General features: G+C 45.9%; 1 protein-coding gene across 4 annotated transcripts in view; it reads left to right on the top strand.

The window, feature by feature from the left end:
* Nucleotides 1–258: 258 nt before the first annotated feature.
* Nucleotides 259–18,315, top strand: part of STON2 (stonin 2) — a 153,535-nt gene continuing 135,478 nt past the window's right edge. For 3 of the 4 annotated variants that reach the window (XM_057541995.1, XM_057541993.1, XM_057541996.1), the window contains exon 1: nt 259–409. The gene's annotated coding sequence lies outside the window, so the exon portion shown is untranslated. Of the gene's footprint in view, nt 410–8,876; nt 9,074–18,315 lie in introns of those variants that run through there. The other variant, XM_057541994.1, reaches the window with a different exon arrangement.

Here is an 18,315-nt window from a genome sequence, read left to right as displayed (position 1 = left end):
CAACGTTTTCTGCTCCGCCCCGTGCCTGGACTCCACTCGCGCGGAGGGGAAGGATCCCGGTTTCAGCGTCTGGATTGGGGCATCTGGGTGCAGCGGAGACGCGAGGCTGCTGTGCGAGGGTCGCCGGGAGCAGGTCCAGTTGGCGCCCGGCCCGCCCCACCGCCCCGGCTCCCAGCTGCCCAATCAGGGAGCAGCTCGGGCGCGCGCTGCGGCCAATCAGGAGCGGCGGGAGCGGCGCCGGGCGCTGGCGGGCGCAGAGCAAGCTCCGACTGTGGAGCGGGCGGCAGGGCTGCCTGGGAGGGAGGCCGGCGAGAGCAGCACTGCGGACCGGGAGCCCCGGGCCAGCCCAGCCCGCTTTGCCGCGGCGACCTTCCTGCCGACTCTCTGGACCCTGCGGGCGGCGTCACAGGTAACCGAGCCCGCTCCCCGCACGGGGAGGGCGAGCGTGCCCGGGGAGAGGGGCCCCGCAGGTGGAGCGGGCGGGGGGCGAGCTGGCCGCTAGGTCCTAGCGCCGCTGGCACTGCCCGAGCCCCTAGCGCCCCGGCGCCTACCTCGGCCGGAGCGCCCGGGAGACGTGTTTCCACCAGCCGCCGGCGTCCAGGGGTGAGAGGGAGTGAGGTGAGTCGGCCTAAGGCGGGCGGGGGTGGAGTGGGGGAAGACAAGACACCTGCGACACCCGCACTCATACACAGACGCTGTTTGCCAGTGGGCGTCTTCCCCGAGATCTGGGTCCCCGGGACGTCTTCATTGGCTTGAGTAAAGGAGGCGACAACAGGTGTCCTTGCGGACGGTGCTTTTCTCCCCCAACACCCCCCCCCCCGCCCCCCTGCGCCAGAAATCCTGGTTTGGCATTCTGCCCCACCTTCGGGCTGTCCGGAGACAGGACCCCAGCCTGGCCTCTCAGGCGCGCTGCCCGCTGGACAGCGCCCAGAGGCGGCCTGGACCCGGCGGACCCGGGCTTTGGATGGAGTTTCCTCCTCGCGTTGCCAAGCAATTTGCAGGACACCCGCCTCTCGCTGAGATGAAGAGAGTTGATGTGGTGTGTGTGTCCGTGTGTTGCAGCCTCTACTAAAATGAGCTGCCCGAGGACTGTGAGTGAATCATTAACTGTGCTCTTGTGCAGCTAGTGGCTTCTGCCTGTCTCTTTTTCTCTTAGGCAGGTCCTTCATGCTCTGTGTGCCTCACTCTTCTGATCTGTAAAGCACGACAATGCTTTTACCTGCCTGATAGCGAGCGTTGTTTTGAGGAGTAAATGAGCCAATGCTGAAAAACACTCAGGACAGAGCCAAGTACTCAATAAACGCTGGCTCTTAGTATTTATTACACGGAGTGGATGGTCTTTTAAAGAGTAAATCAGACTTGTCCAAACCGGCCCAGTGACTATTTGGAGCTCCGAACAGCTTTTTACACTGGAAGGGGAAAAATACTGTTAATAATGTTAAGGATGGTATCATTTAAAGGTCCTATATCCTTTGAGGGATTGAAAAAAAAACAGAACCTGCTTCATTGGAATGGTGAGAGAGATAAATGGATTCCAATTAGTAACAGAAAACTTTGTAACATTCGAAAAAAAATGGTATGAATGTTCTGTGAAAAGAATATCTTGGTACTTTGTTGAATCTTTCATTAATATCGCTGATTTGGGGGGAAACTGTGAAGGTTCTTATACTTCCTACTCCTCCCTTAAACAAGTAAAGTTTAAAAAGAGAGAGAGAGAAGAAAGGAAGAACAAACAAACAGCCCAACCACACAACAAAATGCCAGCAGCTCATAGAAACCCAAAATTGCACTTCCCACGTTAGGCGATTTTTTTTTCCCGTTTCTGACCTGGGTGGTCTGGTTCAGTTCTTTGCCACTGTGTCACTTTCTTGTTTAATTTGAAAAGTCAAATAAATGTTTCACTCCATGAATTTGTCTTTTTTTTTTTTTTTAAATTAATTAGTTTATTTATTTTTGGCTGTGTTGGGTCTTCGTTTCTGTGTGAGGGCTTTCTCTAGTTGCGGCAAGCAGGGGCCACTCTTCATCGCGCTGCGCAGGCCTCTCACCATCGCGGCCTCTCCCGCTGCGGAGCACAGGCTCCAGACGCGCAGGCTCAGCAACTGTGGCTCACGGGCCCAGCCGCTCCGCGGCATGTGGGATCTTCCCAGGCCAGGGCCCGAACCTGCGTCTCCTGCATTAGCAGGCAGGTTCTCAACCACCGCGCCACCAGGGAAGCCCCTGAATTTGTCTTTTTAAAAGCTAAAGTATCAATGTGTATCAGACTTGCTGGATTTCTGTGCCCTCTGCTACTTGCTTCCTACCCTCTAACAAACCCAAAAGGACCTTACCAAAAATTCTCTAGGGTGATGTTAGTGGGAACCTGTCTTTTCCACCACATTACCCCCATAACCTGGGACCTGGGGAAAGGGCACAGACAAAGTGCCCCAGTTCTCCTAGGGTCTCCAGCGCATTTGCCAGGAGGCTTAGAATAAATACATCCACTTAAGAGATAGTGATTATCTTCTCAGAGGGTAAGAAGCCCACTTCCAGATGCAAATCTTTCAAGTGTCAAATTAATTCACCAGCCTTTTCAGGTGTTGATGAGGAGACCTACTCTCTTCACCTGAGTGGGAGGATTTGAAAGCTTCGTGCTGGAGGAGGGAGAGAGACGCGTGGGGCAGGGGAAAGATTGCCAAGTTCAGAGCCAGACCCACCCCTGGTGAGAACTCTGTCTCTGTGGCTGATGGCTGGGAAACTTGGACAAGTTGCTTTGTTTATCTGAGCCAAAGTCTCTCCCGTTGTAAAATGAGGACTCAAAAAAACATTTTTTTTGGATGAGTTCTAAGGATGGTGCTAATGAATAGAAAGCTCCTAGCACTGTTCCAGGCATGTAGTTATAGATCTGTAGCATGCAGAGGAGGTCCGCAAGGTGAGAGTGATCAGCTGTACCTGGGAAAGAAAAAAAAAAAAAAAAGACTTACGGGATACACTTGAGCTGAGTGTAGACTAATGAGCAGTTCTCTTGTGCAGACAGAGTTGAGGTGGGATTAGAAGGAAGGGTAGGGCAGAGGGGAGAAGTCCAGATAGAGAGGATACGGGATATCAGAAGTGCTATAATAGTCATCTTAGGCAAAATAAACAAACATCCCCCAAATCTCAGTGGCTTACAACCACCAAAGTTTATTGCTCACATACTCTGCATGTCCAGGATAGGTCACTCTTGGTTCTGCTCCTAATCTGTCTTCATTTGGGGGTCTATTAAGGCTTAAGAAACAGCCTGTTTCTGGGACAATACTAATCTTGTTTATGGGAAAGGGAGAAAAAGAGAACATGACAGAACAAAACTATTATAGTACTTAATGCCTGCTTAGAAGTAGTAGTTCTCATGCTGTTGGCCAAGGTAAGTCACATGGCTAAAATTGATGTCAGTGGTATGGGGACTCGTAAGCCTCCTGCAAACCGTGAGGCAGAGCTGATTTGGAGGGAAAGTGCAGAAGGAAACAAGGCCACGAAGGTGTCCTAGAGGCAGATGATGCAGGGCCCTGGGTTGTGTGCCAGGGGTTTGGGACTTTATCCTATGGGCAGGGAACAGCCGCTGAAAGTTTTTTTTTTTTTTAATTGTTTAATTGAAGCATAGTTGATTTACAATGTTGTGTTATGCTGAAGGGTTTTAAGTTGGGGTTTAGTATGATCAAATGTTCAGGCCGAGCACACATCTCTCGTAGCAAAGTGGGAAGAATGAAATAGGTGAGACTTACGGGTAAGAGATGATGAGGGCTCGGACTAACACAGCAGCCTCAAGTCTCTCACTATCTGTCACATGACTTGAGTCCACTCCTAGAAGTGGCTCATTTGGCACTTGGGTGGCTTGTCTTCTTAACAAGTCTCCTAAAATGGATGTCTCTCTCATCTTAAAGTCCTTATTTTATAATTGTCACCTAAAACAGCTGTTCTCAAAGTTTAGGGTGCATTAGAATCACCTAAAGGGCTTGAAAAAACACAGAGTTCTGAGCCCCACCCCCAGAGTCTCTGAACCAGTAGGTCTTGGTGGGCCTGGGAACGAGCATTTCTGAGGGGTGCTCAGGTGATATTAATGCTGCTGGTTCAGAGACCACACTTTGAAAACCACTGAATTAAAGGGAGAAATTAAGACATAGTTGAGGGAAAGGCCGGAATAGAGGGGCCTAGTGGAAGGAGGAAAAAAATCTGGAAGGTCCCAGCATAATCCCTGTGGCAGTTTTGCTGAAGGCTGGCTTTGGCCACAAACAGTGGGGTCTGTAAGAGTGACTGAGTCTCTAGGTTTATATTGAATTGCAGATGCAATTCTCACAGTGAGGAAATGAAAAAAGCTCAGATTCTGAGAGGTAAGAAGTGTACAAGTGCTGCTTTATCCCCTCCCTTGTAATTCTGCCCTGACTCCCTGTCAACGAGCACATTGCCTGGTTCCAGACCTTGCACTCAAGTCTGCCAATGTATTTCCCATCCTGATCCATTACACTTCTTGTCATCCCAGTTTTGATATCTTTTGGAGCTGGGTTGGACCACTGGGTGGACATTTGGCTGAATTTTAAAGTAGTCAGACCAAGAAATTGCTCTCTTCTCTTGAGGTCACGTTCATGAATAAACATCTGTACCATATGATCATGCAAATTGTGACCAACCCCCCTAGATAAATAACCCCCTGAGAACCTAAAGTCATCCATGGTTTGGCTTATACTGATGGTTGGAGCAAGTTGTGACAGTTCCCTTAGCTGTGACTCACTGCTCCTGTAATGAGAGAGCATTCCTGTAATGAGAGAGCATTCCAAGATCAGACGTTAAGGAGAAAATATGTTGGCATGTACAACATGACACAAGAAATAAAGCATAGTGAGGGTTTGTTTTCTTTTTACTGTATTTTTCTCAATCTTGGACGTGACAAAAGTTTGAACTCTACTGGGGTCTAGATAATCAGTGATATGCCTGCCCAACAGACACCATGTGAATGAATGAAATACTTTCAGGGTCAACATTTTGAGTGCTAGCTAAGAGGTTACAGTGTTTGTTTCAAGGTGACATGAGTGTAAAATGGTCCATTGGGCCATTGAATATATTGGAAATTCTATGCCTATTAAATTTGTATAAAGTAAGAAATGTCATGGTAGGCCTAAGCTATAATGCGAAGTGAGTGAGATTTGAAAAGATCCTTTTCCTAATAGAGATTTTTTTAAAATAAATTTAATACATTTATTTATTTTATTTATTTATTTTTTGGCTGCATTGGGTCTTCATTGCTGCCTGTGGGCTTTCTCTAGTTGCGGTGAGCGGGGGCTACTCTTCGTTGAGGTGCGTGGGCTTCTCATTGCAGTGGCTTCTCCTGTTGCGGAGCACGGGCTCTAGGCTCGCGGGCTTCAGTAGTTGTAGCACGCGGGCTCAGTTGTTGTGGCTTGCGGGCTCTAGAGTGCAGGCTCAGTAGTTGTGGCGCACGGGCTTAGTTGCTCCGCGGCATATGGGATCTTCCTGGACCAAGGCTCGAACCCGTGTCCCTTGCATTGGCAGGCAGATTCTTAACCACTGCGCCACCAGGGAAGCCCCCTAATAGAGATTTGACAGACAAATGACACCTTAACGGTGTGCTCTTGGAGACGGGAGAATTCCCCAGGATTCTGGGTACCTCCAGAGGCGGGGATGTGAAAGCTTGGAACCGTAACCTCTGTCCAGCAGGCCTGAGGCCAACTCTGTTGGTCAGATCTGTCTGTTTCCCTGTCCAGGTAATTTTGGAAGGCCAGCTGTTTCCCCTCTTCCTGCAGGGTTGGCCTTAGTGCTACCTTCCCTTGGTCAACTCTACGGTGAACTCCTCCAGTTCCCTCAATCTCAGGTCTCCAGGAAACTTGGTCTAAAGTTTCAAAAGATGTAGCAAACAAAACCCTAGACATGAGTGAGAGCCAGTGAGGAAAGGGACACTTAAACTAGCCAGGAGGGACTTAAAACACTGAACATAGTCATTAGAAAGTGTTACTATTCACTGTTGGTTAGCATTTATCCAGAAATTGGATATTTAAGTAACATACATATTAAATAACTAGATAACTAGTATACTCTCTGTATGTTTATATTGAATAAGTGCTATAATGTATACCATATATATATTCAATGTCTAGCAATTTCAGGTGGTAGATTTCCAGTGCTGTTGTTGTCTTTCTGAAATACAATAACGTAGATAGAAACAACCAAAATTCTTTAGACAGATAAAAGAAGGGCAGGATTGAAAACTCAAAGTCCCGTGAATCTTTTGTCCATTGTGTACACCTCTGTCACTTCAGCTTGCCCCACACCAACCCAGACTTGTGTGCACTGAGGTGGCCTCACCAACAGGTAACAGACGGTCAATGTTCTTTACAATATTTAGTCACAATGAGGAGTATGAAGCTACTTGGCAGATTGCTAATGGCCCAGTAAAATCTTTGGAAGGTGGCTTCATATGAATGGCACTGAGCATCTTCTAGGTGCAAGGCTCCGAGGAAGACATTATGAGGAATTCAGAAAAGTGTAATCCTTAGTCCTCTGACGCGGCCTCTAATCTGAGAGAGAAGAGGCATAATATTTACGCAAAATTAATAATAGGTACATAACAGTGAGGCCAAGAGTAGCCATATAATCAAAGGGGGTACGCATGCTGTGAATCCAGAGATGGGATCTTTCGGAGGTTGTCCTGGACTGGGAAGGCTCCTGGAGGAGCACATGCACTGGATCGGAGGTAGAAGTAGCATTTGGGTGGAGCATTGGGGTTTAGGAAATGGACCTAAGTGATCAGTGGCTCTGATGGTCAGCACAGGCTTGTTTAGGACTGTGATTCAACTTCTGTATCTGGAGTGAAGGGGTCAAGTAAGAGAGGAGAAGGGAAGCCTGAGCTTCTTGAGGTCTTCCTTTCTTGACCGCCATCTGACCATCTAACCCAAATATTCTGACGGCTTGCACCTCCTGACAAATGAAGCCATTCATTGATTCATTAGAAGGTGAGTAACACTGGACTCTCATCTGACCTTCTTAACATTTCATTTTATTAATAGGAAAGCACCTTGGAGGTAAGGATGACACACCACTTTATAAATACAGTCTAATCCTATCATAAACTCTGTCAAACTGGCAGGTGGTTGGTCTCTCTCCACTTGCAAAATGACTTGGGAAAGTCAAGTGACTTGTTTAAAGTCATGCAGGAATACCCTGGCACGTCCACATCCCCGGATCCCACCTCCCTGACATTTGGTGGTGCCCAGCATCATTTGCTTTGCAGATCTCCATAGGGATGGTGGCTCTAAGAACTTGGGCCCTTGACATTTAGTTAAGATTTTCTCCATCTATTATTGTAGCCCATGGAGGCCCTCAACTGTAACCCCAAGAGGTCCTTGTTCATTTTAATCTGGGAATGAGATAATTACACCCTTCTCTTTCAGGCTTAATCCTGGCTCTCACTGTAAGAAAGTACCATTTCAGTGCTGTGGGTCTGTGCAAACACTCCCATCTGAATGAAACAGCAATCTCAGCACTTTTCATGCCAAATGCCAACCAGTATAGCAGGACTATCAGTGGCTTTCAATCTGCCTGAACTTTGAAGTGAGACACCAGACCCTTACCAGCACGATAGAATCACTCCATTGGCTGCCTTTTGAAGTTAGCTAATTGCTTTAAAAAAAAAAAAAAAAAAGTGAGATGCTTTAAATGAAAACAGATTTTATTTCTGTTTGCTTTAGAAACTGAATATGTTTGTCTGTCTTTCCTGACGTAAGTTTTTAAAAGAGGGAAATTATAATAGCGTGGTTAAGTGAATAAGGCTGGGGTGATCCGTAGCTTATTCAGTCACACATTGTTTAAATGTTGTCTGTTTCGTGAACCCAGAGCTGTCAGAAATACAGTTTGACTTGTATCTTTGCCAAACATAAAGTATTTTTTTTTAATTAATTAATTAATTTATTTATTTTTGGTTGCGTTGTGTCTTCGTTGCTGCGCACGGGCTTTCTCTAGTTGTGTCAAGTGGGGGCTACTCTTCATTGCGGTGCACAGGCTTCTCATTGTGGTGGCTTCTTTTGTTGTGGAGCACGGGCTCTAGGCGCGCGGGCTTCAGTAGTTGTGGCACGCGGGCCCTGTAGTTGTGGCTCACGAGCTCTAGAGCGCAGGCTCAGTAGTTGTGGTGCAGGGGCTTAGTTGTTCCATGGCATGTGGGATCTTCCCGGACCAGGGCTTGAACCTGTGTCTCCTGCATTGACAGGTGGATTCTTAACCACTGCGCCAACAGGGAAGTCCCAAACATAAAGTATTTTTTTTGACATTACTCCTTGTCCCTACATCTCCCTCCACTTCAGACTCTGAGCAGTTGAAAGGTGTGAAAAACTTTTTTAATCGAAATTATCAAAATCACTATCAATAGCTATTATTCATTGAGTTTTACTAATTCCAGGTCCTTTGCTAGCAGTTCACTCCATATAATCTCACTTAATTTCTGTCTCAGCTCTGTATGGTTGGGAAGAGTGCGATCTCAGTTCACAGACAAGACAAGCAGAGGCTGCAGTTGAGTAGTTTGTCAAACGTTGTAGTGGACCTGGGCTTTGAACCCTCTTTTAATCGCTTAGCTCTAGAAACTGTGCCCTTAGTCACTATTGTACTGTATCTGGAAACAAAAGGAAAAGTGCTGGGAAGAGTTAACAGGGGCTGTCTGTGCACTCTGACCACACCCACGGAGATCCCTGTGGGAGGAAACGGCCCTTGTTTTTGCTCCGTCAGTTCACACTATCAGCAGGGCTGTTGAAGCACACTTCCTTCTCTTCTTTTCCCTATCTCTTCCTCCTTAAAATTTTTGTTATAAAGTATCATCTAGAAAGGGGGTGAGTTGGGGAGTGGGGATCTGTCCGCGTAGAGTCTGCGCGTCTCTGTCACTCACATCAGCCTAATTGGCACAGGTGGGCGGGCGTGTCTGCAGCAGCTCCTCCAGCTGCGCCATCCATCACGCACAGCGCCGTGCTCGTGGGACTAGGGGCTCTGACCCCTGTCATTTGGTTGCCTCTCTCCTGCGAAGAGAACAGAGAACGTACAGCCAGTCCTGGCTGGGCACTTGGCAGAGGTAGGTCCTGGCCGTAAGAAAGCCGGATAACACGGTAGGTTCATTTATGCGGACTCTGGAGCCAGACTGTCCAGGTTTGAATTGTGTGGTCTTGGGCGTTATTTAACTTCTGTGTGCCTCAGTTTCTTTATCTAAATAAATGGGCTAATAATAGTACCTACTTTATAGAGTTCTTTTGAGGAGTGCATGAGTTAGTTAAGTGAGTTGTAAAGCACTTTGAGATCAACGGCTGGGAGATAGGAGGTGTTACATACGTGTTTATCAAATAACGCATAAAAACGAAGTAGTAGGTGAACATCATTGTTTGTAGGTAGACAGTGGATAAAGCTCCATTGTCTACGATGGATAAAGCTCACCTAACAGCTTTAGTAAAAGTACTCGTGATGAGTTACATGCAAATGAAATAATTATTAACTGTACTAGTGGAGATTGCCATTTTAAAGAATCATTTGAGAAATATGTTTGTAAACTACCTTTTTGTAAAATGAACATGAGAGAAACCGTGTAAGAGGAAGAGGGAAGTTCAAGATGACTAGATTTTTTTTTTTTTTCCCCTGAGCTACTGGAAAGAGCTGCCATCATCCTGGGCGGGGAAGGCTTCTGGTGGAGTGGTTTTGGGGGACAGAGAGTAGTTGTTCGATTTTGGATATGTTAAGTTTGAGAGGCCTGTTGGACGTTGAAGTGAAGGTGCTCTGTGGGCATCAGTGGTGTCAGGGGAGAAGTCAGGGCTGGAAACCTCTATGTGGTGGTTTATCCCATCTAGCTAGAGATGGGATCCAAAGCCATCGTGAAGGAATGGAAGCAGACAAAGAAGAGTCCAAGGGCTGAACCAGGGGGTATTCCAGCTTCAGTGGAAGAGTCAGGCTGCTTCCAGTTTTCTAGTTTGTTCTTTCCTTCGATTTGCAAGTGTGAAATGAAGTGTGGACCTACTTAATGCTGGTGTTTTCTTTGGCTAGTTTATCATTTGAGTTCTGTTAATGCTTGGACTTCAGAGTCAATAGACTCTGATCAGATACCACTTGACCTCATCCTAGCTTTGTGCCCTTGGGCAAGCTACTTACTCTCTGACACTCTGTTTCCTTATCCTGAGATGGGAACTGGTAGTAAAAATGCCCATCTCAGAGATTTGAGGGCTCAGTAAGTGCAGCTGTATTAATGCTATGAAGCTGTTAATCGCTTTATCACTGTGAAATTCTCCCTGTTCGTGTCAATGTGTGAGAAGTGAGGAATTTTTAAAGCCCTTTGAATTTTTCCTGAACTGAAAACCACATTTTAATTTAACCCACACTGCTGCTATTTTCCTTCTTTTTATGAAAAGTAAAAGAGTGAGGTCAAGGAGGTACTGCAATAAATTTTACATGTCAGCCACTTATACTTCCTCTGTAAATGAAATACTGCATCCAAAGATCAGATCTGGCCTGTAGATGTGGCAACTGGTATGTGAATCACAGATGCACAAGCCGTCAGAGACCTGAAAACAGAAACACGGAAAAAATGGATATCCCTGGCAGTGTCAGTGTTTCAGTATTATATATGCTAACCTCATACGTGCTCTTTACCCCTATGAGCCGGGTAAGAAAGTTCTCACTCGTTTCCAATAAATGAACTGATCCTCCCGACTGTTTTAAATTCGAGTTTTACACTTGGTTGGAAAATGCATCTAAGACACTTGGTTTCACTCAGCAAATAATACAATTCTGAATTTTTATAAGAGTCTCACTCTCAAAGCTCAGTAAGAACCAAGAGATGTGGCGAATGCAATTCTGAAGTCTTGTCTCTCAGTTCTCTAATTAGAATGTCTGCCGTGTTTGCATATGTGGTTTATATGTTACGAATTTGTGGCTTTTCTGTTTTGCAAGAGTTACTGTCAGCGAGACGTCTACCAAAAGAAATACTACTATTAGTGGTGACGGGACCAAATATATGTAACGGTGTGGTTGGTGTCTAAATCTCTACTAGAATTTTTGAGAAACCTTCTCCAGATGGAGGTGGGTGGTGTGAGGACTGAAAGAAAACATTAGAAATAACCAAAGCAGAAGAATTAATAGGCAAGAGTTTGCAGTGATTAAATTTTTATTTCTGGTCTTTCAGGTTGAGGAAGTAAGGAGAATAGGCATAAACTGTGGGAAATTTCCGTCAACTTGGAAAAAACAATAGAATAAATAATTCTTAGCCATGAGGTGAGAGCCCAGGCAGTCACAAGGTCAAAGGATTCTGTCCCATTTGTCTGTGGTGACAGCTTCTCCCCCCCGCAACCCAAAGGAACTCTTTACCCTCAAACAATAGAAGTGTCCCTGGGAAGCTGAAAAGGTGCATGCAAAGGGAATTTTTAGAAATGATATCATTTCAGAAGTACACCAGTGGTTATACTGGTTTTCTATATTTTCCAAATTTTGTTTAGTGAGAGTGTATTCCTTTTATAATAATAAGTAGGTAGGTAGATAAATAAAAATTAGAAAAATAAATTTAAGAGAAGGAAATACACTAGGAGTGTGGAGATGGGTGTGTTGTCACCATTTCAAGGTGCTGAGTTGCTCACATTTTATAATGTGAGGATTATTTTGTCTACAAGTCATAATACTTCCTAACATATCTGCTCTCTCCATTTACAATCTATAAAAATGTGCCAGGTGTCAACAGTGAATGTCACTCATCAAAACCCAAGACCTGCTCTACAAAAGCAGGGCCGGCCCTCAGTGAACAGATACTTGTTCAACTTGCACGCTGTACGAGACCCACCCCGTGTGCCCTGTTCCTTGCCGCTGTCTCTGGCCATTGGAGACACTCACGTACCCCTGCCTTCGTCAGCAGTGTGAACTGGGAGGTCTCTTGTTGGTGAGGGGCCTGCTTCACAGGAATAACGTTGCAATCAGCCCAGGGCCCGGCTTGTAGCTGCAGCCCGTGAGGCCCACTGCAGCAGCCTGAGTTTTTAGGGTTTGGCTGGGCTGTTTTGGTTTTATGCCTGTGTGTCTGTTTTGTTGGGGAAAGCGGGAGGGGAGGGATTCTTAGAAAAGGGAAGGAGATATCCTCTGCATTACTGAAAATGGAAATAAGGAATTATCAGTTCAGGGTCAGTAGAAGCCACAGTGCCTGGCTTCCTTCTACTGTGCTCCTCTGGAATGATTTTGCTTAGTTTGGAAAGGTCTGAAAGTGACATGAGCTAGATAAATTGTTCTAGGGTGGAGCTTTTAGCAGGGAGTACAGAGATCCCTAGGGGATTCATGGAGGGACCTTAGGAAAGATGTCCTGAAATTAAACAGAATGTTGCATGTATGTGTTTTTACCCAGAGATGAAGGTCTCTGACTTAATTTATATCTCAAATAAATCCAGAGAGTCATACTTAAAAAAAAAAAAAAGGTTAAGAAGTTCTAGGGGGAGGCCTAGAGTGTATCCTGGCCTTGACCCTAACTAGAGACCCCTTCCTGATGGATGAATTGCATATGTAGTGGAAGTACCAGTGTGTAAAACATCTTAGGTGAAGCCCGTGCTGCAGAAAGATGAAGAAGGTTTTACTTCCTCCAGTGATGGAAAGCTGGAAATCCAGAAATGTATGACTCCTGCGCTTCCGTCGAATGCTTCTTGTTCTTCTCCCTCTCTTTGTCTTATCCTGGAGCCTATAGAGCTCCCTGAACTCTATATTACCTGAAGAGTTCACTAGTTGAAGTGAACACTAATGTCTCTTTTACCTGGTCCTCCTCTTGATTCTAAGCGAATCAGGTTGAGTTTCCCTGCAGTTGGGAGATTGACTTTGGTCCTGGCCTCCACAATGTGACATCTATAGGAGAAGGCATCTATAGTGAACTCCTGCTTGGCTGTTTATCCTGAGTCCAGCATGTAAATGTTGACCTTCCCACCCTTGGTTCTTGCTTCTCCTCATATTATACATTCTCTCTGAGTGACCTGTCAATCTATGTGATGAATGCTCCTCTCACTTCTTCTGAGCTCTCAACCTGTCTATTTAACAGGACCCATAGACATCTCGATGTGGTTGTCCCGTACGCCCATCAAACTCATCAGGTCTAAAACTGAGCTCATCGTATCCCTACCACCCCTCAAGCATTCTTCCCCCTAAAGTCCTCATCTTGGTGAATAGCACAAAAATCTCTCCAGTTTTCCAGGATCCTTTTTATCTACCCACCACTACTCCCTCAATCTAAATGAGCCCCAAATAGACTTTCTCCCCGTGTCTTGATGATGTTACATCTTAAATGGCTCATAAAAAACATCCCCTCTTTTTATCCCTCAGCTTGCAATGCCTGATCACTATAATTACTAGCTGGTCTTCCCACCCTCCAGTCCACCTTCCTCATTGCTTCCAGAATGATCTTTGTAAAATACAACTGAATCATGTTATTTCCTCATTTAAAATTGTTTGATGGATCTCCATTGCCTTTATGACAAAAGCCAACCTTCTTAGCATGGCCTGCAAGGCTCTGTCTGAGCTGACTCCCAGTCTTGCCAGCCTCTTCTCTTACTACTCGCCATCTGACTCATTGCTTCAGTCAAACTGGATTACCTATAGTTCAGAAAACACAACACGTTTTTATTCATCTCCGAGACTTTGTATGAACACATTACGCTTTATTACAGCTGTTTGGCGTGGGGGACTTATTAAAAACGATACACTTCAAGGTTCTAAGTCATGTACCAAACAGACACCATCACTTCAGCTCTGCATCACCCCCTCCCCACCTCTCACCCCTTTCCTAACACTAACCCTGAATCTCTGAACTCGAACCTCATTTCTTAGCCCCATCTTCCCTCATACCATGCCTTATCTCCAGATCCTAACCCATCTCTGATACATACTTTGGGAGTTGGGGTCAGTGATGGGTGATGTTCAGGGGTGGGGTTAGGTAGGAGGGAGGTCTGGGGATGAATGTAAGAGCCAGGGATGTCCATTGTGCACCCTTTTTTGGTAACAAACAGTGGCTTTGCATGTTAACACAGTCATTTAAACAGGGCTCAGTAAAGTGGCACCCTCTAATTGACCATATTGTATTGTCCTGTTTTGTTCTTATAGATGCCATACTGCAAGTCCTTTCCCCATGCCTCTACTTTCTGTTCATCTTTCAAGCCTCTGCCCAGGTATCATCTTCCCTCAGTTATTCTTCGCTGACCCCAAGACTGGGCTAGGTGTGACTCCTCTGTGTGCTCATGGCACTGCTGGGTTCTCCTGGGGTAGCTCTGATCACACTGTATTGTGATCATCTTTCGTTTGCCTGTCTCCCTCTCCCAGGCAGGGTCCGGGTCTTAGCCCTCTCTCTATCCCTAGGATTTCACTAGAATATGCCTAGCAATAGGAGATGCTGAATAAATGCTATTGAATGGGTGAAGAAATTAATGGGTGATGTCCTATGACACCTGCAGAAACTCAATGAGCACAAATAGCCCAGAGTTCAAAAAGACCTACAGGTCATCTCCTCTGTGTTCTGTGTATGTGGGACTGCATACCAGCATTGATTCCTGCCTAGGTTTAACCTTCCTGTATTGGCTTCTGCTTCGGTACCACCTCAGATTCTCTTAGCTCCACCTGTCTCTTGGATGCAGTGGTGCCCAGCTCTACTGGCCTCTACCATCCTGCCATCCAAGGCCATGCTGGGGTTCCTCCCACCACTTCTGGACTCAAATGAAGAACCACCCTGCAGGGTATGGGATCTGGCCTCCCCATCTGCTGCTGAAGGGACCAGATGATACATCCCAATCGTGTGGGGAAGTTGGGTCACCATGGAGTGAACTTTGACTAATGGGGAACAAGAAACAGGCAGGAGCTGGCAGATTCATTCCCTCTGCTAGCACCACTTCCTCCGATGGAAGCTTTTGAGATGCTGCAGTTCCTAGCAGCCTCTCTGGGGACATCCCGTATGCCCGAGCAAGAAGCTATGATTCTTGTGAAGTCACAGCCAGTCCCTCTCCATCGTACATTTGCTTTTGCTGCCTCATTTCTCTTCTTCCCTCACTCTTGTTTCCCTGGGATTGCTCTAAAGCCCTGGCATAGAAGCTTGGTCTCAGGCTCTATTTTCTGAGGAATCCAGCCTAACATACATTCAAACTACCACCATTTCTCTAGAAAAACAGGGGCCAATAAAGGTAGAAGAGAAGGGAACACCACAGGCCGGGTGGTCTCTAGTGTATGGATCTGGCAGGCCTTAGCTGGGAGTCTGAGCCTTCAGTCATGCACCCCGTATCCTTCCTTGTCCATGCTGTACTGGGCACCCTCATTTAGGGGAACTGGGAAGATGGGTTCATTAGTAGAAAAAGATCCATCATTTGGAATCTGTGACCTCGTTCCTGTGCAGGCTTGCCATCTGTTCCATGATTTCTTGTTTGAAGATATCTTTCTAATTAAAAACACAAACAAACATGTATCTTTAAATGTCAGTGATGCAGTGGAATATTATACATCTATGAAAAATGATCCTTATGAGGATTTGTGATATGTTCTGGGTTTAAAGTCTAGCTCCACTTACTACTTGTGTGGCCTTGAGAAAGACCCAAGCCTTGGTTTTCTTATCTGAAAAGTAGACATTAATAATAGCACTGTTATAAACTGTGTGAAGCCTAGATAAGATTATGCATGTAAGGCCCTCAGCACAGTGTCTTACAGAGGAAGCAGTCAAAAGATATTTGCTGTAGTTACTATCTATTTTTAAAATACAACTTGAGAATGATAGAGTGTTCATCTCTGTATAGAAAACAAATTCAAGGTGAGATTTTGTAGTTCTTAGGTTTTATTGGGTTTTTAAGAGGTGTTTTCTTGGTAAATCTCAGTCCTAGTTTTAATCTTGCTAAAACAGGTGGGAGGGCCTGATAAAAAGCTTCCATGGAAGTAGTGTTTACCTGCTAGATATTTCGTTGGAGAACATGTGAGAACCACATAGAGTCTGAGACCAGCTAAGTCTATTTCTCATCTTCCAGGTATTTTCAATAAATTTATATCAATCCCCAATTAATAAATTTGTGGAAACTACAGCGGAAAAGTTTTGCAATTTTACTGTGGTCGTTCAGAGAATTCATGCTGGGGAAGATCCCAGGAAAAAGCTTCCCTCTCCCCCGAGGCGAGTTTCAGTTTGTGCCAGGTAAATAGAAAAGTGCTTCCTCCATAGATGCTTGTAATCAGGATTAACAATGTGTATGCTGGTATTTTTTGCCTTCTTTTAACAAAAGCTGTATTAAGAGTCATAAAACTTTAAACTGTGATCATGGTATATTATTATTATCTTTTTAAAAAATTTATTTATTTATTTATTTTTGGCTGTGTTGGGTCTTTGTTGCTGCACACGGGCTTTCTCTAGTTGCGGTGAGCGGGGGCTACTTTTCGTTGCGGTGCACGGGCTTCTCATTGCGGTGGCTTCTCTTGTTGCGGAGCACTGGAGCACGGGCTGTAGGCACGTGGGCTGCAGTAGTTGTGGCACGTGGGCTCAGTGGTTGTGGTTCGTGGGCTCTGGTGCGCAGGCCCAGTAGTTGTGGCGCACGGGCTTAGTTGCTCCGTGGCATGTGGGATCTTCCCGGGCCAGGGAACGAACCCGTGTCCCTTGCATTGGCAGGCAGATTCTCAACCACTGCGCCACCAGGGAAGCCCGATCGTGGTATATTATTAACTCCTTGCAATCGGGCTTCCAGTCTAGCTGCCTTACTTTATTTATTCCACAAATACTTGTTGCTTTCCTTCTGTGTAGCCGGCCTGGAGCTTTGGCAGTACTGTGAGAAAGGGCATGGACCATCCCTCAAGGAGCCAACACTCCAGTTAACTTTCTTAAGGGTCAGCGGTGACCATCCATGCCCCATAAATGTCTCTTTACAGCATTTGACACTAGAGAAACTTACCTTCTTGAAAATTCTCTCTTGTCTTCATGATCCTAGAGGCCCCTGGTTTTTCTCTAACCATCTGATGGACACTCCTGGCCCCCTTTTAGTCCCTCTCACCCCCATCATATATAGGCACAATCCAAGAGTCAGCCGTCTTTTTTGTCTTTTTTACTTCCTCCATTGATAACCTCTTCATTCCCTTGGCTTCATATATCTTCATTTTTTAAATGACTCTAAAATCTAACTTTTTACCCCTAATTTTTCTCTAGGCCCCAAATCTACATTTTCTACACCTACCTTCTGGTTTCACAATCCTTGAATCTCAACATATCCTAAATTACCTCATTTCCCACCCCCAGTCCCAATTAATTCCACACTACTGATTTCCCTAGGCTATTTACTGGGACCTTCTCTGCCCTCAGTTCAGCTGCCATTCCCCTGATTACCCAGGCTTAATTATTATTTCCTATCACTGTTGCTTCACTGGTGAGTGAAGAATAAGCCCAAGGATTCTTATGGCCGTAGCCCGTTACTTTCATCTTCTTTCCCAGCGGAGGTTTTCTCCTGAACATTCGACATTTCCTTTCTTTTTCTAAAGTGTGGATGTTGAGGTGGGAGGGCGTGTGCTATTTCAGGGCTGCTGGATTTTACACCTGTGGGGCAGCATTCAGATAAGGGACAGGGTCCCCATTGCTTCACGCGTGAATGACGTCACCCAGAGTTGTGCAGCACTGCGCTGTGGGAGTGTTAGGTGGGAGGGGATGGAGCGCTGGGGAGGGCTTCTGGGCGGTAGGGATGCTGAACACTGCAGTAGAAAGACTAAAGAGGAGCTGGCAGTTCAGCCCAGGAGGAAAGTTTCATTTCTACAAAAGAAGGATAGGGATATAGTTTTCCTCTTCGTCATCTACCTGGGGGGAATAAAGCTCTGTGTTTTTCTACACAAATCCATATTGAGCTCACTTTATTATAGAGCCACCCATCGAGCTTGAGATCTGTGGCCTAGAGCTCTGTTTCCTCTAATCCTTGTTATTCTTGGTATAGGGACCATTGGCAGGAGCTTCTAAAATGAAAGTTCCGTGTTCCTGTAGCTGTGCTGTAAATTGCAATAATCCCACATTCTCTTGTCCCAGCTGGACTCCTTTAGGTAGGGTTTCCGTAAGGTCCAAAGAGGTTGGTGGCAGTGCAGGTAACACTGCTGCCCCGCCATGAACTGAGACAGCCCAGCTGATTTGGACACACCAGCAGCGGGACACCCTGCCTGCTGCCTCTCGCAGCGGAGTCTTCTGTTCAGGGACGCTTCGAGCGCCCGTCTGGGCAGGTTGCTGCCTTCTGCTACACAGGTTGTGCGATACACACTGCATAGACACCACTCATGTAGGTGACCACATAAATGGGGTCCCAAAGCCGCCCAACGTGGTGTCCCGCCTATGGT

This window comes from Balaenoptera acutorostrata, chromosome 3 (genome assembly GCF_949987535.1).
Source record: "Balaenoptera acutorostrata chromosome 3, mBalAcu1.1, whole genome shotgun sequence".
NCBI lineage: Eukaryota > Metazoa > Chordata > Mammalia > Artiodactyla > Balaenopteridae > Balaenoptera > Balaenoptera acutorostrata.
Note: the sequence above shows the minus strand (reverse complement) of the source record. Positions and strands in the feature narration are given on the sequence as shown.